Source organism: Nomascus leucogenys, chromosome 17 (assembly GCF_006542625.1).
Source record: "Nomascus leucogenys isolate Asia chromosome 17, Asia_NLE_v1, whole genome shotgun sequence".
NCBI classification, from domain to species: Eukaryota; Metazoa; Chordata; class Mammalia; order Primates; family Hylobatidae; genus Nomascus; species Nomascus leucogenys.
The window spans coordinates 69,458,864-69,484,693 of record NC_044397.1 but is presented as its reverse complement, the minus strand read 5'-3'; the positions used below and the strand labels follow the sequence as shown (position 1 = coordinate 69,484,693).

The following is a 25,830-nucleotide window of genomic DNA, read 5'->3' as shown; positions in this document are numbered from 1 at the left end:
GGCGAAACCCCATCTCAACTAAAAATACAAAAATTAGCCCAGCCTGCCAATAACCCCACTACACAGGAGGCTGAGGCAGGAGAATCTCTTGAACTCGGGAGGCAGAGGTTGCAGTGAGCGGAGATCACGCCACTGCACTCTAGCCTGGGTGACAGAGCAAGACTCTGTCTCAAAAAAACAAAAAACAAACAAACAAACAAAAAATACATGTACAGTGTGATTTCATTTATATTAAGTGCTAAAACAGGCAAAACTAATTTATGGTGGGGAAAAAAATCAGAAAAGTAGTTGCCTCTGAGATTATAGGGATGAGAGAAGGGACATGAGGAAACTTTCTGGAATGATAGTAATATTCTGTGTCCTGATAAAGATTTGTTACACAAATGTTTCCATTAATCAAAAAAAATCATTGAATGGTACACTTAAGGTATGCCTACTTTGCCGTATGTCAGTTTTACCTCACTAAACAAAAAAGAACTGTACATAACCAAATATTGAACTCCAGTTAATAATATGCACACTAAAATGTTTAGGGGTGAAGTATATAGATGTTTGCTGCTCCCTTTGAAATATATTTAAAAAATAAGATGGGGCTGGGCATGGTGGCTTATGCCTGTAACCTCAGCCCTTTGGGAGGCCAAGGCGGGCAGATCACTTGAGGTCAGGAGTTCAAGACCAGCCTGGCCAACATGGTGAAACCCCGTCTCTACCAAAAACACAAAAATTACCTGGGTGTGGTGGCAGATGCCTGTAATCCCAGCTACTCGGGAGGCTGAGGTAGGAGAATTGCTTGAACCCGGGAGGCGGAGGTTGCAGTGAGCCTAGATCATGCTACTGCACTCCAGCCTGGGCAACAGAGCAAGACTGTAGCTCAACAAATAAATAAATAAATAGAATAAAATAAGATGGGTTGATAATTGAATAGAGGGATGGCTTCATGGATAGTTGTGTGAGAAGGCAAGTACAGAGAAAGGTTAATTGTAGAAGGCAGATGGTGGGTATATGGGTTTTCACTATGAAATCATTTTATCTTTTCTGGATAATTTAAAAATTTATAACAAGTCGGGCATGGTGGCTCACGCCTGTAATCCCAGCACTTTGGGAGGCTGAGGTCACGAGGGTGCATCACGAGGTCAGGAGATCGAGACCATCCTGGCTAACACGGTGAAACCCCGTCTCTACTAAAAATACAAAAAAATTAGCTGGGCGTGGTGGCGTGCGCCTGTAGTCCCAGCTACTTGGGAGGCTGAGGCAGGAGAATGGCATGAGCCCAGGAGGCAGAGCTTGCAGTGAGATCATGTAACTTCACTCCAGCCTAGACGACAGAGTGAGACTCCGTCTCAAATAAATAAATAAATAATTTATAACAAAATGTTGGGAAAGATAGGTTAAGAATTAGAAGAATAGGAAAATGAAGATCAGATAAAAAAGGATGAAGCTGATATTAGAACATAATGAAGAACTACAGGTCTGCCTTTGAGTTTCCTAACAGCCAAAACAAAAAGCGGGCAGAGGAGGACAGAAAAGGAAGATGAAGAGAGAGGAGAGAGAGAGGAGGGAGAGAGAGCTCAGTTACATAATTAGCAATACTCATATGGTTTTTAAAGTTGTTCTAGTAAAGCACCACTTTTCCTGATACTAAGTTTTCATGAAGAGGAGACTGGACATTGCAGTTCTATTAAGAGATTTTACACATTAAACAAGCAAGAAATTAATTTCTCTCTCACATAATGGACCACATTATGAGAAATGCAAATTAAAGCCACAATATGATACTACTGCCCACATGAATGGCTAAAATAAAGGAAAGACTGACCACACTAACTATTGAGAGAACACAGAACAATCTGAATTCTCATAGACTATTTGTGGTGCAGCCACTTTGTAAAAATGACTGACAATTTTTTTAATATATATATTTTTATTATACTTTAAGTTCTAGGATACATGTGCACAACACGCAGGTTTGTTATCTATATATACATGTGCCGTGTTGGTGTGCTGCACTCATTAACTCATCATTTACATTAGGTATATCTCCTAATGCTATCCCTCCCCCCTCCCCCCACCCCACAACAGGCCCCTGTGTGTGATGTTCCCCTTCCTGGGTCCAAGTGTTCTCATTCTCCAATTCCCACCTATGAGTGAGAACATGTGGTGTTTGGTTTTTTGTCCTTGCGATAGTTTGCTGAGAATGATGGTTTCCAGCTTCATCCATGTCCCTACAAAGGACATGAACTCATCATTTTTTATGGCTGCATAGTATTTCATGGTGTATACATGCCACATTTTCTTAATCCAGTCTATCATTGTTGGACATTTGGGTTGGTTCCAAATCTTTGCTATTGTGAATAATGCCACAATAAACATACGTGTGCATGTGTCTTTATAGCAGCATGATTTATAATCCTTTGGGTATATACCCAGTAATGGGATGGCTGGGTCAAATGGTATTTCTAGTTTTAGATCCCTGAGGAATCGCTACACTGTCTTCCACAATGGTTGAACTAATTTACAGCCTCACCAACAGTGTAAACGCATTCCTATTTCTCCACATCCTCTTTAGCACCTGTTGTTTCCTGACTTTTTAAAGATCGTCATTCTAACTGGTGTGAGATGGTATCTCATTGTGGTTTTGATTTGCATTTCTCTGATGGTCAGTGATGATGAGCATTTTTTCATGTGTCTGTTAGCTGCATAAATGTCTTCTTTTGAGAAGTGTGTGTTCAAATCCTTCGCCCACTTGTTGATGGGGTTGTTAGTTTTTTTCTTGTAAATTTGTTACAGTTCTTTGTAGATTCTGGATATTAGCCCTTTGTCAGATGAGTAGATTGCAAAAATTTTCTCCCATTCTGTAGGTCGCTTGTTCACTCTGATGGTAGTTTCTTTTGCTCTGCAGAAGCTCTTTAGTTTAATTAGATCCCATTTGTCAATTTTGGCTTTTGTTGCCATTGCTTTTGGTGTTTTAGACATGAAGTCCTTGCCCATGCCTATGTCCTGAATGGTATTGCCTAGGTTTTCTTCTAGGGTTTTTATGGTTTTAGGTCTAACATTTAAGGCTTTAATCCATCTTGAATTAATTTTTTTATAAGGTGTAAGGAAGGGATCCAGTTTCAGCTTTCTACATATGGCTAGCCAGTTCTCCCAGCATGATTTGTTAAATAGGGACTCATTTCCCCATTTCTTGTTTTTGTCAGGTTTGTCAAAGATCAGACAGTTGTAGATGTGCAGTATTATTTCTGAGGGCTCTGTTCTGTTCCGTTGGTCTGTATCTCTGTTTTGGTACCAGTACCATGCTGTTTTGGTTACTGTAGCCTTGTAGTATAGTTTGAAGTCAGGTAGCATGATGCCTCCAGCTTTGTTCTTTTGGCTTAGGATTGACTTGGCAATGCGGCCTCTTTTTTGGTTCCATATGAACTTTAAAGCAGTTTTTTCCAATTCTGTGAAGAAAGTCATTGGTAGTTTGATGGGGATGGCATTGAATCTGTAAATTACCTTAGGCAGTATGGCCATTTTCACGATACTGATTCTTCCTATCCATGAGCATGGAATGTTCTTCCATTTGTTTGTGTCCTCTTTTATTTTGTTGAGCAGTGGTTTGTAGTTCTCCTTGAAGAGGCCCTTCATGTCCATTGTAAGTTGGATTCCTAGGTATTTTATTCTCTTTGAAGCAATTGTGAATGGGAGTTCACTCATGATTTGGCTCTCTGTCTGTTCTTGGTGTGTAAGAACGCTTGTGATTTTTGCACATTGATTTTGTATCCTGAGACTTTGCTGAAGTTGCTTATCAGCTTAAGGAGATTTGGGGCTGAGACAATGGGGTTTTCTAAATATACAATCATGTCATCTGCAAACAGGGACAATTTGACTTCCTCTTTTCCTAACTGAATACCCTTTAGTTCTTTCTCCTGCCTGATTGCCCTGACCAGAACTTCCAACACTATGTTGAATAGGAGTGGTGAGAGAGGGCATCCCTGTCTTGTGCCGGTTTTCAAAGGGAATGCTTCCAGTTTTTGCCCATTCAGTATGATATTGGCTGTGGGTTTGTCATAAATAGCTCTTATTATTTTGAGATACGTCCCATCAATACCTAATTTATTGAGAGTTTTTAGCATGAAGGGCTGTTGAATTTTGTCAAAGGCCTTTTCTGCATCTATTGAGATAATCATGTGGTTTTTGTCTTTGGTTCTGTTTATATGATGGATTACATTTATTGATTTGCGATGTTGAACCAGCCTTGCATCCCAGAGATGAAGCCCACTTGATCATGGTGGATAAGCTTTTTGATGTGCTGCTGGATTCAGTTTGCCAGTACTTTATTGAGGATTTTTGCATCAATGTTCACCAGGGATATTGGTCTAAAATACTCTTTTTTTTGTTGTGTCTCTGCCAGGCTTTGGTATCAGGATGATGCTGGCCTCATAAAATGAGTTAGGGAGGATTCCCTCTTTTTCTATTGATTGGAATAGTTTCAGAAGGAATGGTACCAGCTCCTCTTTGTACCTCTGATAGAATTCGGCTGTGAATCCGTCTGGTCCTGGACTTTTTTTGATTGGTAGGCTATTAATTATTGCCTCAATTTCAGAGCCTGTTATTGGTCTATTCAGAGATTCAACTTCTTCCTGGTTTAGTCTTGGGAGGGTGTATGTGTCGAGGGATTTATCCATTTCTTCCAGATTTTCTAGTTTATTTGCACAGAGTGTTTATAGTATTCTCTGATGGTAGTTTGTATTTCTGTGGGATTAGTGGTGATATCCCCTTTGTCATTTTTTATTGTGTCTATTTGATTCTTCTCTCTTTTCTTCTTTATTAGTCTTGCTAGCGGTCTATCAGTTTTGTTCATCTTTTCAAAAAACCAGCTCCTGGATTCATTGATTTTTTGAAGGGTTTTTTTGTGTCTCTATCTCCTTCAGTTCTGCTCTGATCTTAGTTATTTCTTGCCTTCTGCTAGCTTTTGAATGTGTTTGCTCTTGCTTCTCTAGTTCTTTTAATTGTGATGTTAGGGTGTCAATTTTAGATCTTTCCTGCTTTCTCTTGTGGGCATTTAGTGCTATAAATTTCCCTCTACACACTGCTTTAAATGTGTCCCAGAGATTCTGGTATGTTGTGTCTTTGTTCTCGTTGGTTTCAAAGAACATCTTTATTTCTGCCTTCATTTTGTTATGTACCCAGTAGTCATTTAGGAGCAGGTTGTTCAGTTTCCATGTAGTTGAGCGGTTTTGAGTTTCTTAATCCTGAGCTCTAGTTTGATTGCACTGTTGTCTGAGAGACAGTTTGTTATAATTTCTGTTCTTTTACATTTGCTGAGGAGCGCTCTACTTCCAACTATGTGGTCAATTTTGGAATAAGTGCGATGTGGTGCTAAGAAAAATGTATATTCTGTTGATTTGGGGTGGAGAGTTCTGTAGCTGTCTATTAGGTCTGCTTGGTGCAGAGCTGTGTTCAATTCCTGGATATCCTTGTTAACTTTCTGTCTCGTGGATCTGTCTAATGTTGACAGTGGGGTGTTAAAGTCTCCTGTTATTATTGTGTGGGAGCCTAAGTGTCTTTGTAGGTCTCTAAGGACTTGCTTTATGAATCTGGGTGCTCCTGTGTTGGGTGCATATATATTTAGGATAGTTAGCTCTTCTTGTTGAATGGATCCCTTTACCATTATGTAATGGCCTTCTTTGTCTCTTTTGATCTTTGTTGGTTTAAAGTCTGTTTTATCAGAGACTAGGATTGCAACCCCTGCCTTTTTTTGCTTTCCATTTGCTTGGTAGATCTTCCTCCATCCCTTTATTTTGAGCCTATGTGTGTCTCTGCATGTGAGATGGGTTTCCTGAATAGAGCACACTGATGGGTCTTGACTCTTTATCCAGATGGCCAGTCTGTGTCTTTTAATTGGAGCATTTAGCCCATTTACATTTAAGGATAATATTGTTATATGTGAATTTGATCCTGTCATTATGATGTTAGCTGGTTATTTTGCTCATTAGTTGATGCAGTTTCTTCCTAGCCTGGATGGTCTTAACAATTTGGCATGTTTTTGCAGTGGCTGATACCCGTTGTTCCTTTCCATGTTTAGTGCTTCCTTCAGGAGCTCTTGTAGGGCAGGCCTGGTGGTGACAAAATCTCTCAGCATTTGTTTGTCGGTAAAGGATTTTATTTCTCTTTCACTTACGAAGCTTAGTTTGGCTGGATATGAAATTCTGGGTTGAAAATTCTTTTCTTTAAGAATGTTGAATATTGGCCCCCACTCTCTTCTGGCTTGTAGAGTTTCTGCCGAGAGATCAGCTGTTAGTCTGATGGGCTTCTCTTTGTGGGTAACCTGACTTTTCTCTCTGGCTGCCCTTGACATTTTTTCCTTCATTTCAACTTTAGTGAATCTGACAATTGTGTGTCTTGGAGTTGCTCTTCTCGAGGAGTATCTTTGTGGCATTCTCTGTATTTCCTGAATTTGAATGTTGGCCTGCCTTGCTAGGTTGGGGAAGCTCTCCTGGATAATATCCTGCAGCGTGTTTTCCAACTTGGTTCCATTCTCCCTGTCACTTTCAGGTACACCAATCAGACGTAGATTTGGTCTTTTCACATAGTCCCATATTTCCTGTAGGCTTTGTTCATTTCTTTTTATTCTTTTTTCCCCAAACTTCTCTTCTCGCCTCATTTCATTCATTTGATCTTCAATCACTGATACCCTTTCTTCCAGCTGATCGAATTGGCTACTGAAGCTTGTGCCTTCGTCACATAGTTCTCGTGCCATGGTTTTCAGCTCCATCAGGTCATTTAAGGCCTTCTCTACATTGGTTATTCTAGTTAGCCATTCATCTAATCTTTTTTCAAGATTTTTAGCTTCTTTGCGATGGGTTCGAACTTCCTCCTTTAGCTCGGAGAAGTTTGATTGTCTGAAGCCTTCTTCTCTCAACTCGTCAAAGTCATTCTCTGTCCAGCTTTGTTCCATTGCTGGTGAGGAGCTGCGTTCCTTTGGAGGAGGAGAGGCGCTCTGATTTTTAGAATTTTCAGTTTTTCTGCTCTGTTTTTTCCCCATCTTTGTGGTTTTATCTAACTTTGGTCTTTGATGATGGTGACGTACAGATGGGGTTTTTGTGTGGATGTCCTTTCTGTTTATTAGTTTTCCTTCTAACAGTCAGGACCCTCAGCTGCAGGTCTGTTGGAGTTTGCTGGAGGTCTCCTCCAGACCGTGTTTGCCTGGGTATCAGCAGTGGAGGCTGCAGAACAGAGAATATTGCTGAACAGCAAATGTTGCTGTCTGATTGTTCCTCTGGAAGTTTTGTCTCAGAGGGGTACCCGGCTGTGTGAGGTGTCAGTCTGCCCCTACTGGGGGGTGCCTCCCAGTTAGGCTACTCGGGGTGTCTGACAATTTTTTATGTGACTTGAGGTAGTGCTCAGGATGGTATTGTGTCTCTGTTTAAGGGACCACAAGGGAAACTAGGTGATTGGAGCTCTAAAATTCCACAACATAAAAAATACCTGCAATGATTTTATCCGGAAGAAAAAATTATATAAAAAGATAGAAAGAGCCTTAAAAATCTCTAAGAAACATATTCTATCCCCTATCTCATTCATCTATGCCAATGTATCCTGCTAAATTCATTCCTCTGTGAACATATACCATATGCTAGATACCATAGGGAATGATAATAATAGATTTTTATACCATATTTCAACAATTCTAAGATGTATGATTTTTTACACATTTTGATATTTCTGAAATTGGGATAGGTCTTAAATCAATGGCATGTTATAATTGGTAAAATTTTTTCCTTCTTAATGGTACATAAAATAATTGCACTTCTTAAAATCAATGCTATCTTAGATTTATTAAAACACAATCTCTAGTGCTTCATAGTTCAAAGTATTTTCATGTTATTTGATCCTCACAACAACATATTTTGGTGAGATGGGTAGTTACTCCTATTCTAAACCTAAAAACCAAAATTCAGAGAGACTAAGTGACCTCTCTGAGGTCCTCGTTAGAGACTTTATGATGAAGCCGTAACTCTAATCTACATCTACTTCTCTCCCGATATCCCACTGAAAACTCCATGGAAAAAAATACCTGTTTCATTCACTCCTGTGACACCAGAATATAGAAAATTGCTTGGCATATAGTAGGTATTTGATAAATATTTATTGAATCAATGTATTATATTATAGAAGTTAATGAAAGTCAGAAGGGAGAGCGCTCCGTGGGTCGTAGTGAGCTGAGAAGTTTATACAGAGGGTGAGTATCCTTCCATCTTTTCTCCGCTTTGGTGAACATCTCATTTATTACTCAAATATCTTCTGTTCCATGATGCCTTCCTCAGGTTAAGCCAAACATATTTGTTTCCTAATGACTTGAAAGGCAACCTAGTATAGCAGAAAGCTTACTGGTTTTTGCCTCAGAAAAAGTGGGTTTAGATTCCTTCTGATTTTAACCACCTACTAGCATAAAACTTTGGAAAAGATTGGATGACTTTCCTGAGACTCAATTTTCTTATCTGCAAAATTGAGAATAAAACCTAGCAGATTGTATCATTGTGAGCCTTAAATGAGACCAGATATATGAATGCACCTGGCACACAGTAGGAGCTCAATAATATTGGTCCCTTTCTCTCCCCTCTGCCACACTCCACTTGGACTTGGTAAACACGTCAACACATTTTTTCCCAAAGAGACTGCAAGTTTCTGTAAGAACTCTATACAGATGAGGGTACTTAGTGAAAATAAATAAATAATAAAATAAAAGAACTCTGTTTGGTTCATATCCACCATTCCAGAGCTTAGGAGTGTGCCCAACATATTCTAAGTGCCCTTAAATAATTTCAGAGTTCATTCATTCACTTATTTCATCTTTAAATATGTGTCATGTGCCTACTACGTGCCAGGACCTTTTCCTGTTGCTGAGGATATTGCAATAAATAAAGCTAACAAAAAGCCTTGCCCTCATGGAGACAGATGAACAAGACATGAATAAATAAACAATGTATAATGATAAGTGCCATGGAGGAAAATCAAACGGGGAATGGGGATAGGAGGTATAGAGGCATGCAGGGGTGACTTGTTGCAATATTCATTTGGATGTTAAAGAAAAACCTCACTGGGCCGGGCACGGTGGCTCACGCTTGTAATCCCAGCACTTTGGGAGGCCGAGGCGGGTGGATCACGAGGTCAGGAAATCGAGACCACGGTGAAACCCCGTCCCTACTAAAAACACAAAAAATCAGCCGGGCGTGGTGGCGGGCGCCTGTAGTCCCAGCTACTCAGAGAGGCTGAGGCAGGAGAATGGCGTGAACCCAGGAGGCGGAGCTTGCAGTGAGCCGAGATCGCGCCACTGCGCTCCAGCCTGGGTGGCAGAGCGAGATTCTGTCTCAAAAAAAAAAAAAAAAAGGAAAGAAAAACCTCACTCATGGTGATATTTGAGCAGAGATTTCAAGGAAATTAGGGGAAAGCCATACAGATACAGATATATGAGTTAAATTTTAAGAGCAATTTAAACATTTGTAGGAAAAAATGAGAAAAAGGTAAATGGAACATTCTAGAACATGGGAACATTTGGCCAAAAACCTGATGGAATTATGTAGAAGGCTGGCTTGGGCAATATTAAATGAACCAGCTTAGCTGGAGTGTCAGGGCTTAGAATATCAGGAAGAGAATGTACGTTTCATGTTATAGACAATGGTGAATCATTGAAGACTTTTGAGCAAGATGACGTGATGGGAAGCTTCATCTGGTAGAACAATCCATGCAAAAAGTATTCAAGGAAAAAGATGGCAGTTCTGTGTAAGAGATCTTGAATTTGACATCATAGTACATACACCATGGAATACTACTCAGCCATAAAATGGAATGAAATAACGACTTTCACAGCAACTTGGATGGAACTGGAGGCCATTATTCTAAGTGAAGTAACTCAGGAATGAAAAATAAAATATCGTATGTTCTCACTTATAAGCGGGAGCTAAACTATAAGGATGTAAAGGCATAAGAGAGATATAATGGACTCTGGGGACTCGGGAGGAAGAGTTGGGAGGTAAGGGATAAAAGACCATATATTGGGTACAGTGTACACTGCTCAGGTGATGGGTACACCAAAATATCAGAAATCACCACTAAAGAACTTATACATGTAACCAAAAATCACCTGTACCCCCAAAACTATTGAAATTTTTTAAAGTACGCATATTTATTTATTTACTTATTTTTGAGACAGAGTTTCGCTCTTGTTGCCCAGGCCGGATTGCAATGGTGTGATCCTGGATCACTGCAACTTCTGCCTCCTGGGTTCAAGTGATTGGCATGCCTCAGCCTCCCGAGTAGCTGGGATTACAGGCATGTGCCACCATGCCAGGCTAATTTTGTATTTTTAGTAGAGACAGGGTTTTACCATGTTGGTCAGGCCGGTCTTGAACTTGAACCTTAGGTGATCCACCCGCCTCTGCCTCCCAAAGTGTTGAGATTACAGGTGTGAGCCACCGTGCCCGGCCAAGTATGCATATTTAAAAAATAAAAAAAGAACTGGGCAGACTTGCCTACCTGGTCATATAGAGTACTGAACACTTGCTGGCTTCCCCATGGAGCCTGCCCCAGGAAAAACAAAAATAAATTTAAAAAATAACATAACCTCTTTGTCAGACAGAAATACAGGCCTAGAATGAAGAGAGAGATGAGGGCTTGAGATTTGAGAAGCATAGCCCACCTAAATCCTGACAGACAATTACAGTCATCTTCTAAGAATTGCAGACTCTGTCGGTGAGCAACAGACCTTGCTAGAATTTCATTTCTGGCCTAAGAACTCGTACAGCATTCCCCTTAGGAATTTTCCAAGCTCAGGCCAAGACTAGAAAACCAAAGTCAGCAGTAATGAGAATGATATGCGGGACCTGACAGGAAGATACGCCAGCAAATTAAGTCCTGTATAGGAAAAATACCTTGAAAGGTGGGACACAATGTGTTTTGGGAAGCTCAGGCTCAGGAGAAATCTGGAAGAACATATATCATGACAGATGCTTCAGCCTCGTGGGAGGGCTTTTGTTTAAAAGTGTGCTATGTAAAATGATATAGACAGCCTACAAAAAGCAACATGCCAATGATTCATCTTGTCTACAAAAACATTACAGACCCTCACATTTGATTTTCAATCCAACACTAATTGAAGTTATCAAAAAAGAAACAAAAGTTATCTCTTTGTCATTTGGAAAGATTTTTCATTTACCCACCAATAAGCAGGAAGGGGGTCTGTGAGTGCTCCAAAACCGAGTAGTGGGGTTTTTAAGCTGCAGGGAGAAAGGTTGCAGAAGCCAGATGCATCTTTATATAAGATTTTGGAGTCCTACTGATGTGTTTGTGGCTTTATGACAGTGGAACTCTACCACTGAGAAAAGAGAAAAGAAAATGCCATTGAAATAAACTTGGTTCTCACCAACAAAGCCTGGAATTCCAGCCAGGTGTATTGTGTGCCTATAATTAGCTGTTGGCTCTTGGGAAGGAAAGGAACTAAAGGGATGCAAAAAGAGAGGGCCTCCTTTACTTGAAATATCTTAGTCCAAGGATCTTCAAATATTTTTCTTACATAACCCCCAAAAGAATGTTGTAAAGCTATGTAACTCCTCACATATTTTGAGTTGACATCTAGCATTTTTCATCATAAGATAAAAATAAGACGATGATAGACTGTAATTGGGATAAATATTTCACAACAGTATTTGATAAAAGACATTTTAACTTCACAATAAATAAAATATCCCAAATCTGAAAGAAATCATCTAAAAATTTTATGAGCCAGTTTTATCCAATGTTTCTCAAAAAACTTGCTTGTGTTATAAGACATTCCAGTTCACTTTAAGAGAATCAGCATCACTAATTCATATTGTTCAGCTGTTCCAAATTCACAGCTTTCCCCACAAAGACCAATTATTCCATTTCTAATGACAAGCTTCACCCTTAACAGAAATATGTATAGGTCAGGAAAATAAAGGAAGCCCCATGGATGTAAGGCAACTTGATTAATAATAACTGAAGATGTCTCCATCAAACCAATATTTTGTTCTTGCTTTTTTTTTACTTCTATATGTATCCACAAAAAATAAAAACCTTTTCCTAAACAGGCCAAATAACACTGCCACAGAACAAAAATATCTAATCCATATTAAAATGTCTCACATGCCCTTTATGGCTGGTTTTTCTAATCCAGGATTAAATCCCGGGCCATATACTGCATCTGGTTGTTATATCCCATAAGTCTCTTTTAATCTAGAACACGCATTCTTAACCCAGGGGGTGGGAGGGTGATATTATCCCCCAGGGAGTGAAAATTGGTTCTTGAGGAATGAAAAAAAATGCACTATTTTTTATGTACAGGGCACAGATATATGTATAGTACGTAACCTGTATGTTTACAGTATATACACATAAATCTGTGGTATTTTCATGAATAATTAAGGGAAAAATGTCTAAAAAGTTTCCTTTTAAATGTATGGGGTGCAGTAATGAAGACAGGTTGAGAAATACTGGTATGGAAGAATCCCTCTTTCATGACACTTATGGATTGATGAGGCCCCCAAATCAATATTTCAATATATCCACTTGTTTGGTTCATAGGGGAAGTTTTCATAGCCTGGGAAAATATTCGTTTGTAAGATTTGGGATGAGAGGTGGCAGATGTGGAAATGTGCTGCTCAGATCCCCCTGCAAGAAAGGCTGTCTCCTCAGCTGGGAGGAGTGTGGCTAGCAGACACCCTCCAGCTGTTACATTCCTCAGGATCTGCCTCAGCTTTCCAGCCAAGGTCATGCTCTTCTTGGGGCAGCCCCAGGCAATAACTGAAAAAAAGCTGATGTACATGGGCTTGGCCATTTCCACCCAACAGGAGAACTTCTAAGAGGCAATCTTGGCTCTGGAGCTCCCCACTGAGCTGACCAACTTTGTGGGGTCTGCATTACAGTCAGACGACTCCAGCTGCCTAACCCTGCTCTCTCCCTCATTTCCCAGATGTCACTCCCCAATAAAACACTTGTATTCCTAACTCTCTCTTTCTCAGCATCTTCTTCCTGGAGAACCAAACTGGTACAGTGAGGGCAAACATGGGCTTATAGATCAGTGTTAGGAAACAGTAGACAGGAGATGGAAGATCTAGGAAATGATCTCCTTAAAATTACCCGTAGTCTTAAAGTCTTCACTTACCAAAGGTGTAGGAGATCAGTCAAGGTAGAAGGAGAATACTAGGAGATAGATAGGTAGGTAGGTAGGTAGGTAAATTGATAGATAGATAGATAGATAGATGATAGATAGATAGATAGACAGACAGACAGACAGACAGGCAGGCAGATAGATTGATATAGTAAGGCATTTATTATATGGATTTGATCTTATCCATTTGGGGGAGCTTGTTACTTAGTCTGTGTGAGGCCATTGCATCTGTGTTTGGTGCTGAAGCCTGAAATCCTCAGAGAAGGCATTTGGGAAAGAGAGATGTCTGTGAAGTTGGGGAAACAGGCAAACTGGAACCCCCAAGGATGGACTGGAATCTGCATTCGTATCCTACTGCCTTCAAGCTGCCAACTTCAATGGTCAGGTACTCTCTAGGAGAAGCTGGTGTCCTTCATCATGGAGGACATGTTGGGTCTGGAAGTCAGAGAGGCTGGAGAAGTTGCAGGCATGGCTACTGTTCCACACCACAATGCAAGTCAACAGGTAAGGGACAACATGAATGAGATGCAACAGCACCTGTGACCTGCACCAACCTTTCAGGTGTAAAAAATGTATGTCTGCCACTTCACTGATTTACTTTTGTTTTCTAAATCTCACACAAAGCTAGGTATGGTGGCTCGCACCTATAATCTCAGCACTTTGGGAGGCTAAGGCAGAGAAGGGAATTTTGGGTGCCATAGTTTTAGTTTAGCTGAGTTGATATACAAATCCACCCAATAGGGGTTTCTATATCCTGTTTAAGAATCACTGACTTAAATAACAAAGGGCTAGAGAGCCCTTCTAAAAGTTGTGCTTGGGAGTTTAGGATTAAATATATAGCCTTGTTGCATATCCTGAGAGTAAAGCCTTCAGTCTTACAGGCCTGGGTTTGAGGGGCTGATGGCTGCTAATCTCTCTGAATTTCAAGGTCTTCATTCATAAAAGGGCTAATAATACCTACTTTGCAGGATTCTGTGAGGATTACATTGTGGCAGCACACACAAAGTCCAGATACACAGTGCTTAATTAATGGCAACTATTATTTCAAGGGTGTCTTACAGCTTTCAGGTTAATACAATCACGCTGAGATTTTAGATCTGCTGAACCTTTAGAGGCTTATACAAGCCAAAGACTGGCTAAGCCAGAGGTTAGAACTCACGGAACCATCAGCTTACACCCCCTAAAACCAGAGTTCTCCATGTCCTTGAGTTGTGTGAGTAGGAGGGAAAAAAGTCTGATAGTCCCAACTGGTTAGCCTTTGATTGATGAATACCACCAATAGCTGCAGGCCAAAGGCAGCAGTCAATAGGAAACAATGCTTCATGTTGCTATTGCAGTTCAGCATTTCCTAAAGGCAGATGCCTCCTTCCTGGTCCTTCATGCCTCAAAGAGTTGGAATCGACCTGATAATCATGGAGGCAAATAAAGTTGTGATGGATGGAAAAAGGCCATTTCTGTCCTGTCATAATTTGATTCTCTCCACCCCCTGCTCTCTTACTCCAATATATAACTTAAGGGCCACAGATATACTTCATGATTAAGAGTGCACTTGGTCCTGAATTAGTCAAGACTATGGTTGCAAGAAACAGAAACCCAAGTTGAACCAGTTATAAACAAAGAAACAAATAAGAAAGAAATAGAAGGAAGAAAGGAAGGAAGGAGTAAGGTTATGATTTTTTAAATATTTAAGTATTTATTTTTTAATTTTGTGTTTTATTGATACATAACATGTACATATTTTTGGGGTACTATGACAATTTAAAACATTCATATACCTTGTAAAGATAAAATCAGTGTAATTGAGGTTCCCATCACCTTAAATATTTGTATTTTCTTTATGCTAGAAACATTCTAATTCTTCTCTTCTAGCTATATTGAAATATACAATAGATTATTGTAAACTATAGTCATACTACTGATCGATCAAATACTAGGTCTTATTTCTTCCATCGTACTGTATATACATACCCATTAATCAATCTCTCTTCACCCCTCTCCCTGCTAAGGTTACGATTTATTGCATATTTGGCACAAGTAATGGGTAGTTGTAGTCTAGGGGAAGTAGACCTTGTAGACCTTGGCGGGTATTGCAGGGACTTAGCAGTACAGTCAGATCTCTCTCTCTCTCTCTCTCATTCTCTCCCCTGATTTTCTCTGTGCAGGGGATTCATTCCTACATTCTTTCCTACTACAGATGAGCTTGCTCATCTTGCTGTGGAGAGCAAGTGGAGCATGGTCCAGACAAGCACTGATTTTGTCATCGCTGTCTAGTAACATCAGAGAAGAAAGCTTCCTTTTCCCAAAGTCTACATATAAATTCCCAGGGAAAGGCTCTTTCTGGCTCAATTTGATGTAGCCAAGTGGGTGGTGACTATGGTTGGTCAAGCCTGGATCTCATACTCACCCTGTAGACTGAAGACTGGTTTGGCAGTCCACTAAAACCTTAAGGAGAAGAGGTAGAACCTTTCTCTCCAATGAAATAAGGTGTTGTACTGGAAGACAGGTGGGAGAGGAGCTGCTGAACAGACACAATCGACAAGTGTCCATTACAGATCCTTCATGTCTCAAGATTTTGTTTTGTTTTCCAACAAAAGTCTCTGAAAACTAAGGACTTTTCCAATTGCAAAAGAAAAACTCTTTGTTGACAGAAAGAGGAGAATGTGTACAGATGACAGGAGCTGCATAAATAGGCTGTCATCAAAGCTCTCTTGGAGAGTGCATCATCTCCTCATGACTTCAGGTATTTAATCTCCATATGACTCTCATATATACTTCTCCCAGCCTCTAATCCTTGGGGGATAAGAGTAGCACCGACCTCATGGGGCTTCTGTGAGAACTATTTGAGTGAATGCAAGTAAAACACACAGTACAGAGCCTGATGAATAGAAAGCTTTTTTATAAATAAAAATAATTTTGTATATTCATGTACTACACCAATCCTCAGGACACACTGAGGGCTATTTGCTGCAAATACCTGCAACACTCTGCTTAGGGTTATTTTTCTGGCACAGGGAGACCCTTTTGGAGAGTTAATGCCCCTCAAATAAATTCTCAATTGACAAGAATGAGTGGATAAATACTTCGACTTCCTGACCCCTAGGCAGGATTACATTGAGACATCTTCTATACTCTCTTCCAGTGTCTCCAGCATGACTGCTCTCCAACTGATTCCTTTGAGAACATGTCCTTTATTTTTTTGCTTCCTTTCTTTCCCTGTCTTACTGCCCCACTCTCCTACTGGTGTTTCCTGAAATCACCTCCTCAATAAGTGGTGTGCATTTAAATCTTCATCTCAGGATCTGCCTATAGGGAACCTTAAACTAGGACAATAAAATATATGAAAGAATGTACACCACATTGTCTGCCATCATTATCCTATGACTGGTAGGATTGTAAGTTATTATCCTTTTTGTTATCTATATTTAAAGCATTTCCACAATGAACACAGATACCAGCTAATTGATTATTGAAACAATCTAAAATCTTAAACCGGATTTTTAATCTCTGCAGGAGCCGACCAACTTTTTCTTCTACCTACTTCTAACTCTGTATTCACAACAAACAAGTCTTCTTACTTTTGGACCCACTAAGTCCATTCCTCTCTCCAGGCCTCTACACATACTTGACCTAGCATTTTCTATTACTCTTGTCTCTTCCACGAGGCCTCCCCTGACTCACTCAGCCCATGATGCCAGTTTACATTCATTTCGTCTACATATCATTTAATCAGCATTATCAGTTCTTCCCATACCCTGCACTACTTTAAAGAGATATGTGTGTAAAGTACTTCTTTGCCATATGGGTCTCTCAAGTTTCTAGAATATTTGGATCAGCCATAGAACCACTTTCCACATGAAAATGGCGTTACACCAATTCAAGATAAAATGCTCCCCCCAAAATTATTCAAGATAATATCTGAGCTGCATCTGCTGTTTCAGTCTGTAACAAAGGGTCTTTTTAAAGGACAGCAGCAGTGGGGAGGAGAAATGGAGAGAAACAGAAGCTGCCTCTGATGTACTGATCCTACCACCCATAAATGATCTTTTCATGAGCCAATAAGGAGAGAAGGAAAGACAAAAAGCATTCTTGACTTAGGAATGGAATAGTCGCTCCTCCTCGGTGCCTGATTCAGTTATTTAGAATGGCTTTCTTATGGCTGGGCCTCATGTGAATTATGAGTCTCTCTCTCTGTCTCCCCCCCAGGCTTCATATTAAAGACAAGACACAGCTGCCAAGGCCTCCAGAGATTTCCCAGCAGTCTACTATGGTGAAATAAAACACCATGTTATGCTGGAAAACTAGCCTGTCGTTTCTGCACCATGGGCTGTGCTATTCTCACGACCAAGATAAAAGATCCCAGGCCCTGGACACTTACTGCTTCTCTTGAGATTTGTGGCTTGATCTTCTAGATAGTACTCGATTTTGTGTGTGTGTTCCAGCTTCCCTGCATGATATTGATAATTATCTTCTAAAGGGATTGGATATGTTTGTATAATATAGGTATATTCCTCCTTCTTGAAATACTGTCTTGAAGGAGGGCATTTGGTTACCATTAAAGCAACTATTTTGCTTCCATGTGGTAAGAAGTTCTGTGGCCCTGGTGCCACAGATGACTTGGGACTTTGACAGGGTTGTGATCGTCCCTTTAGGCATGTTTTGTGTCATTACTACCAGAAGGATTGCATTATACAAGTGGGCTGAGGTTTGTACATAATGATTGGTTGAACTGCTTCAGATGTTGCAATCTCAGCTTTATCTGCCTCAGAGTAAATGGAGCCAGCTGAAATAGGTCTGTAACCCTGCATGGAGATTTGGAGTATACTAGTGAAATGTTGGGAAGGTGTCAAATTGGAGACTATTTTTAGTTAAATGGTTTACACCCTAGTAGAGAGCAAGACAGAAGGTACACGTGATGCCCCATCCTCATATTTTGATTTCAGTCTTCAAATAATAGGATAAATTTCAAATCCCAGCAGTCTTACATGAGCCTATAGTAAAGGAGAAGAAGAATCTCAGAAATTAAGTTCTTCATACTGATGACAGGAGCTCTCCAAGTGTTGACAGACAGCCCTCCCCACACATTCCTTTCTTCCTCTCCCGTTTTATCCTAATTATAAGCTAGCAAATAGGATAAAGGAAGATACCTCTCCCTGTTGGATATACCTGTGTTCAGAAATCTTTACTAAACTAAAATCATCAGAATCCAATTTCTTTCTAACCTAACTATCTGCATGGTGTAAATGGGAGGGTAGGTAAGGATCTAATTAGTGATACAAATGTCATTTGTATATTCAATCAGACAGATCCCTTTGGGAATACACAAATAAAATCCCAAACAGTAGAATTTACCAACTGAAGGACAAAAAGAGTCTTGTTTATTTTTCTATTTTTTATGCAATAGGTAGGTGCTCAGTAAATATAGTTGGGTTGGATTATTAAATTGAAAACATCCATGCCCACTTTGAAGAAAATAATCTGAAAGGAAATTATCAAATGCCATGAATATGTAAATTATACCTTGAACCACTTCTCTGCTTCTCAATTGTGAGGCCAAAATGCTTCCCACGTATAACTCACTAATTTTTACAAGTTATAATAGTCCCTGAAGGAAGAGAAATAGCAATTGCCATTGTCCCATTTGACAGATATGAGAACTAAAGTACAAGCTGTTAAGCCAGGGATGGTGACTCGGTGAGTAAGATTCAGAGTAGAATGATATGAGACTGGGACAGTGGGAGCAGAAATGCTGCCTAGAATTTACTCTGGGGCTCCTATTCTAACTCCTTGCCTCCTTTGACCAGATAACAACTTAGGAACCCCTGGCATTGCACTGTCGTACACCAGGAGAAGCTTCCCCTGCCATCACAAGGGCAGAGGAAACAGCCAAATTGCAGGACTCACACAGAGCAGGGGCTCTGTTTTGCTTATCATGGTGGGCCCACCTTCACCCTCATTCCCCAGTGCTACCTAATTCAGCACTTGCATTGGCCCTAGCAAACAAGGATCAGATGACAGGATGAATCAATGAAGGCCTTGTGACTCCCATTAAATCAATATTTCTTAAAATAAGCTGGTCACGGTGGCTCATGCCTATAATCCCAGGGACTCAGGAGGCTGAAGCAAGAGGATAGCTTGAGGACAGGAGTTCAACACTAGCCTCAGCAACATAAAGAGACCCTGTCTCTACAAAAAGTAAAAAGAAAAACATTAGTCAATCTGGTAGTCCCAGCTCCTCTGGAGGTTGAGTCAGGAGGATTGCTTGGGTCCAGGCGTTTGAGGCTGCTTTGAGTTATGATCGCTGCTGCCCCACCCTCCAGCCTGGGTGACAGAGGGAGAGAAAGAAGGAAGGAAGGAAGGAAGGAGGGAAGGAAGGAAGGAGGGAAGGAAGGAAGGAAGGAAGGAAAGAAGGAAGGAAGGAAGGGGAAAGAAGGAGAAAGAAAAAGAAAGAAGGAAAGAAAGAAAGAGAGAAAAGAAAAGAAAGAAAAAAATTTCCTAAGACATTACAGTCTATCCCCTCAGAAGAGAAAATGCCCTATAGCATCACCTGCCTGCAATCATTCCTGCAGAAACAGCAAAAACACTTTCTACATCTCAAGGAATCACATGCATCCGGTTCTAGTGATGCTCCTTTCCAATAAAACAAATACTCCCTAAGCAGATAAATAAATAATAAAACACAAATAAATACCATATATGAGGAAAAGTCTTCCATATGTTTTGAAATAAGGAAGTTATAAAACAGCACATTCTCTGGGCTAAGGGCTGTTAAATGTACTATCTCATTTGATCCTCATAAAAACCTTGTGAGGTAGATATTCTTTTTATTACTTCTGTTTTTGAGGTGGGGTCTCGCTCTGTTGCCCAGGCTGGAGTGCAGTGGTGTCATCTTGGCTCACTGTAGCCTCCAACTCCTGTGCTCAAGCAATCCTCCCACCTCAGCCTCCTGAGTAGCTGGGACCAGCGGTGCACACCCAGCTAATTTTTGCATTTTTTCTGCAGAGACAGGGTTTTGCCATGTTGCCCAGGGTGGTCTCGAACTCCTGAGCTCAAACAGTCTACCCACCTCAGCCTCCCAAAGTGCTTGGATTATAGCCATAAGCCACTGCACCTGGCCTCTTTTTATTCTTATTTTACAGATAAGGAAACTGAGACTTAGGTTAAGTAATGCCCAGAATCACACAGCTTGAAAAATATTTAAAACCAAATCTGTTTGAATTCAGAACATGGCATTTTACTCCTCTCTCTGGTTCTTGCTCCCACTCTGGCTTCTTGTCTCCTTTCCCCCCTTTTTCCTTTTCCTCAATTTCTATATATCTCTCTCTCCCTCTCTTTCTCTTTCTCTCTCTCTCCTTTACCATATAAGTTTATCTATGCATAGCTTTCTTCACATTCTCCAGGGTTTCCATAACCCACAAAACTTTCATTGCCAGGAAGCTTTGCCAGTCCCAGACTCAAAGGCCAAGCAGGGTGTCTGATATTCCAGCTATGAGGCTATTGACTAAGGTCACTGCCCCACTACTGGGCATATCCCACACTCACACATTCTGCCAAGTTGGGACTGTAAATGCATTTCGTCACATGGATGTGAAAATGGCAATTATAATAGCAGTATTTAGAAATGGCTTCCACTTAGATTTTGGTCAACTAGTTTGTACAAACATGTACTATCTGTTAGGTAACATGGACACAGTAAGATGGCGCCGGTTCCGGGTTCTTCACCCCTAGTTCCTGGTTCTCCACCCTGCGAGCCCGCCAAGAGAAGGCCAATCTGGGAAGAACACCTCCTGCCTTTTACTCAAACCCCACCCCTAAGCCAATCACCCATGCCCACGTAGCCCCACTCAGTATAAAAACCCAGCACCTAAGCAGCTCGCCCCTTCTTCCTTCCTTCTCCTCCTCCGTGTGGTGTTGCCTTGGTGCCTCCAATAAAATCTCTTGACCGCGACCAGTGTGTCTTTGGTTTGAGCCCGATCGGGTCCGACTCTTTCACTATCAATATAAATAATTTGCATCAGAGAGGTATGTGGCTTCTTCTGTAGAAACATTCTTCATGCTCCAGAAATTGTGTCATCAAAACATTATCTAGGTAGCAGTTGAACTTCCTTTGATTCAACATGTAGATACATACTTCATAGCTAATATTTTGAGGAATGACTGTACAAATATATGCCCAGTGGTTCACATCCATAATCTCATTTAACCAAGGCTTACAGGGTTAAATAACAGCCCAATTGTCACTTACTGAGTTGCAGAGCCAGTTCTCCAATAAAGGTGGGCCTCCTGTCAGGATCTAAGTTCTCAGCCCTTCTGCTCTCAGTGACAAATACAGGGCCATCCCTGTGGAAGATAAAAATGAAATGGCTCAGTCAAACAACATAGAATCCGTTAGCAAACATTTTTTAAAAGGTTTACAAATATAATAATAAAGGACAGAATGCAACCTAATAGCACCTTCTTGTCCAACAGATAAGAAGTAGTAATGATATCTTAGAGAGAGCAGACCTTTAATTTGTGAGGGATGCTTTTTAAGAGAACTTAGAGAAAAGAGGAAACCACAGAGCATATTCAGAGGCAGGCAACTCTCCAAACAATTACTTCTGCAGAGTCGAGTCAAGACTGAGTTGAGACTGATGGGGTAAAAGTCCAGAAAGTCAGTGGTGGGGGTGGGTTTAAAACTTGTATGCATATGGAGATAAAGAGGTCAGAAGGGCTGAGGAAAGATTAGAGTTAATGACCCACACGGACTAGAAATCCTCTGGCAGTAAGTAACCCCTGACACCAGGGGGTGGCTGATACAATCAGAACAGCACAGACACTGAGAAGTCAAAAACTAACCATTAGTAAATACGATAGGGCTTTTGAAGGCCAAGACTCCTCCTTGCTTTATTTATTTATTTATTGCTATAGATCATTTACTTAATACATGATAGTTCTTAGGGTAGTACACAGTTAACTTATAATCATTATTAGATTGAGAGAGAAAAACACAAATTAAACATCACACACAAAGGTCTGTTCTCTTTAACAAATCATTACTACTCTATCTGTTGGGCTGAGAATGTAATATTAGGTTGTATTCTGTCCCTTATTGTTATATTTGTAAAGTTTGTATACCAAAAAAGAAGATTCTCCCAATCCCTGTTTTCTTTAGATATCTGACTGGAGGAGTTGGGAAGGAGTCAATGCTAGCAATTGGTTGCCAATTTTTTTTTTTTTTTAGACAGAGTCTTGTTCTGTTGCCGAGGCTGGAGTGTAATGGCATGGTCTCAGCTCACTGCAACCTCCGCTTCCCAGGTTCAAGCAATTATCCTGCCTCAGTTTCCCAAGTAGCTGGGATTACAGGCATGCACCACCTCGCCTGGCTAATTTTTTTATTTTTAGTAGACACGGGATTTCACTATGTTGGCCAGGCTGGTCTCGAACTCCTGACCTCAGGTGATCTGCCCACCTTGGCCTCCCAAAGTGCTGGGATTACAGGTATGAGCCACCACGCCCAGCCTTGATTGCCATTTTTGAAGGGATGAAATCACTCTATCATGATCTAATCTCCAACAGTTTTTAAATGACCATAAACTCCAGTCACACTGGCAATGGAGTGGTCTCTCCATCAAAATCCTACTTTTAATAATGTCTATCCGTCTTTACTTTCAAACATTTTAAAAATTTGGGGGCCGAGCGTGGTGGCTCATGCCTTTAATCCCTGCATTTTGGGAGGCTGAGGTGGGTGGATCACGAGGTCAGGAGTTCAAGACCAGCCTGGCCAAGATGGCGAAACACCGTCTCTACTAAAAATACAAAAATTAGCCAGGTGTGGTGGTGGGCACCTGTAATCCAGCTACTCAGGAGGCTGAGGCAGAAAACTGCTTGAACCCAGGAGGCGGAGGTTGCAGTGAGCTGAGATAACGCCACTGCACTCCAGTCTGGGCAACAGAGTGAGACTCTGTCTCAAAAAAAAAAAAAAAAAAAAAATTGGAAGAATGCAGAACCAGGGAGTTCCATAGCTTGGTGGAACAGTTGCAAGGCTTGACTCCCTTCGATAAGTGTTCATCAAAGACTGATTTTTCCAAATGAGGAGATTTATTCTGCTCATTTGCTGCCTGCGGTCACATCTGCTAGTTGGGGTGCTGCAAGGAATGGTAAAAGCTATAATGCAAATATTTCTCAGAAAAAGAAGTTCATTTATACTCCATTTGCCCTTTAAGGGTTATCTGATTTCAATCATCTTTTTCCAAAAAATCTTGTTAGAACTTGCAAAGTTCTAATAGAAATTGGTATGGAGCAGTCAGGCAATGGCAAGTACAAGAGGGAAAAAATGAAGAGTCTTGACTTTGAAAAGTATTTACATACATTCCAGAGCATTCTAAACACAGGAAGAATAAACTTAGCAGGGAAAGGCATTCCATGCCTAAAATTGTGTCTTTGAAACCAGGATCTAAGTGGAAGAAATAAGTTATGTTATTAATATATGGTGAGGAACAGAACAGAAATTGAAGGCTCAAATGAAGTGTTCGTGGAAGATTCGTGAGACAGAAGGGCAAATATACACCAAGTAGATACTTCTCCTAGGGACAGGCTTTGCAATTTGAGCATTTTTGAGCTTGCAATGGAATTTTAAAGCCATCCAGAAACAACAGATGTTTGAACCCAAATGATCCAATGTCTCGATGCCAAAATTAGGGCTCTGAAGAGGAACGTTAGAGTTGGAGCACATGAAGAGTAACTTCAGTAACTCTTCTCTAGTGCAACAGTTGAAAGATTTATTCTATGGCTTGCTGACCTACCCTTTTATCTGTGCCCATTTGTATTTCAAGTGATAAAAACCTCTGTCGAATGGGATTATTAATAACTAAAATTCAAGTCTCTTTTCTAGGTCTGACTTCAATCTCTTCTCTCTCCTCTTTGAGCATATAATCAATCTCTAAATCAAATTATGAAATCAGAAGGAGGGCCCTTCTGAACATTATTTATTCTCAAACTTTTGCATATGAAAACCAATAATAGATTATGGCTGTACCTACACAGCACAGGATTATCTAGCTAATTTAATAGTTGTAAGCAGCCAAGCCAGGTATTGTGAGCAAGCAAACAAAAACCAATCAACACCAACTCCCACCAACAATGAATAACCAAACTGCATTTTGCAAGCTACTTTTTTCCAGATTAAATTGGTAACTGATAAATGCTAAATCTCTGCTTTACTTGATTTTTTTTTATTTTTGTTTTTGAGACAGGATCATGCTGTTACCCAGGCTGAAGTGCAGTGGCATGATCATGGCTGACTGCAGCCTCTACCTCCTAGGCTCAAGCAATCCTCCCACCTCAGCCTTCCAAATAGCTGGGACCACAGGCGTGTGCCACCAGGCTTGGCCAATTTTTTAATTTTTTTGTAGAGACAGGGTCTCCCTATGTTGCCCAGGCTGGTCTTGAACTCCTGGGCTCAAGCAATCTTCCTACCTTGGCCTCCCAAAGTGCTGGGATTACCGGTGTGAGCCACCATGCCTGGATTGCTTTACTTGATTTAAAATGACATGTCATTTAATCCTAAAACAAGAATGTTGTTTTTTCATCAGTTTGTTGGATTATTTTTCCTCCTGCCTCTCTGTTAAATAAGGAAATGCCATTTAGACATCAAATCACTTTATTCAGTTTCCAAAGAAACTTCTTATATATCTCATTTACCAAATAAACTTCCCTTCCTAGGGCCAGGCACAATGCCTCACACCTGTAATCCCAGGACTTTGAGAGGCAGAGGTGGGAGGATTGCTTGAGTCCAGGAGTTGAGGACCAGCCTGGGCAATATAGTGAGATCTCATCTTTAAAAATAAATAAATAAACACTAATGAAATTTCCCAGCCAGGTAGCAAGGTTTATTTGTTTCCAGAAAAAATGCAAGCATAAAGATATTTCTTAACTCAGTCACTCAAATGCTGTAAAATAGCACCTTTGGGGAGAAAGTGGCTGTATGATCATGGTTCTAAAAGGCAGCCAGGAACTCAAATTGTAACAGCATTTTAAAAATAGCGTCGCAGCTATGATTACAATTTAGCTCCATAGCACGTAAGCATGGTATGAACAGGAAATGGGAGTACATCTTCAGAGCCTGATAAGATTCACTAATGTAAGACATATGCTCTGTTTCTCAGCTTGCAAGCTAGGCCCAGCCAGAAAGAAGGAAAGCATATATGTTTATCTTTAACCTACAGATCAAATTTATAAACCTTGGAAGATTTTTTGAATTGCTATTGAATTAAGTGATGAACTCGAGAAATGTGCAGTATAGATTCAATTGTAAATTTGAAAAATAAAGGTTTGAAGTAACTTCCAAAGGAAAATTAATTGTTAGCTATGCATCACAAGCCTGGGTTATCTCAGGGCAGCCTCAACAAGGCAGAACTTGTCCTTAGAGAAATCATTGCTAATCAAGGGGACATTCCTAACAAATATATCTCCATTATCTATAAAAGACCAAAGTTGAGTTCACTAAGGATGGTATGTTTTAAGAACATTCTACAGGATCAATAATTATTCAGAGTTCTACTTAGAACAAGTAGAAATATGTCAGGATGCCTTTAATACGACTCATATTTTAGGAGAGAACTGATGGTTTACTTGTTTCCAGATTTGTTTTAGAAAAAGTAGAAGATAGTGCAACATGGTTCAAC

At 40.4% G+C, this 25,830-nt stretch overlaps 1 protein-coding gene across 1 annotated transcript in view; it reads right to left on the bottom strand.

The window, feature by feature from the left end:
- The window catches only part of HERPUD2 (HERPUD family member 2), a 170,846-nt gene that overhangs the window by 106,366 nt on the left and 38,650 nt on the right, over positions 1-25,830 (bottom strand). Inside the window, exon 2 of the mRNA XM_030797471.1 lies at positions 21,411-21,505. The gene's annotated coding sequence lies outside the window, so the exon portion shown is untranslated. The remainder of the gene's footprint in view (positions 1-21,410; positions 21,506-25,830) is intronic.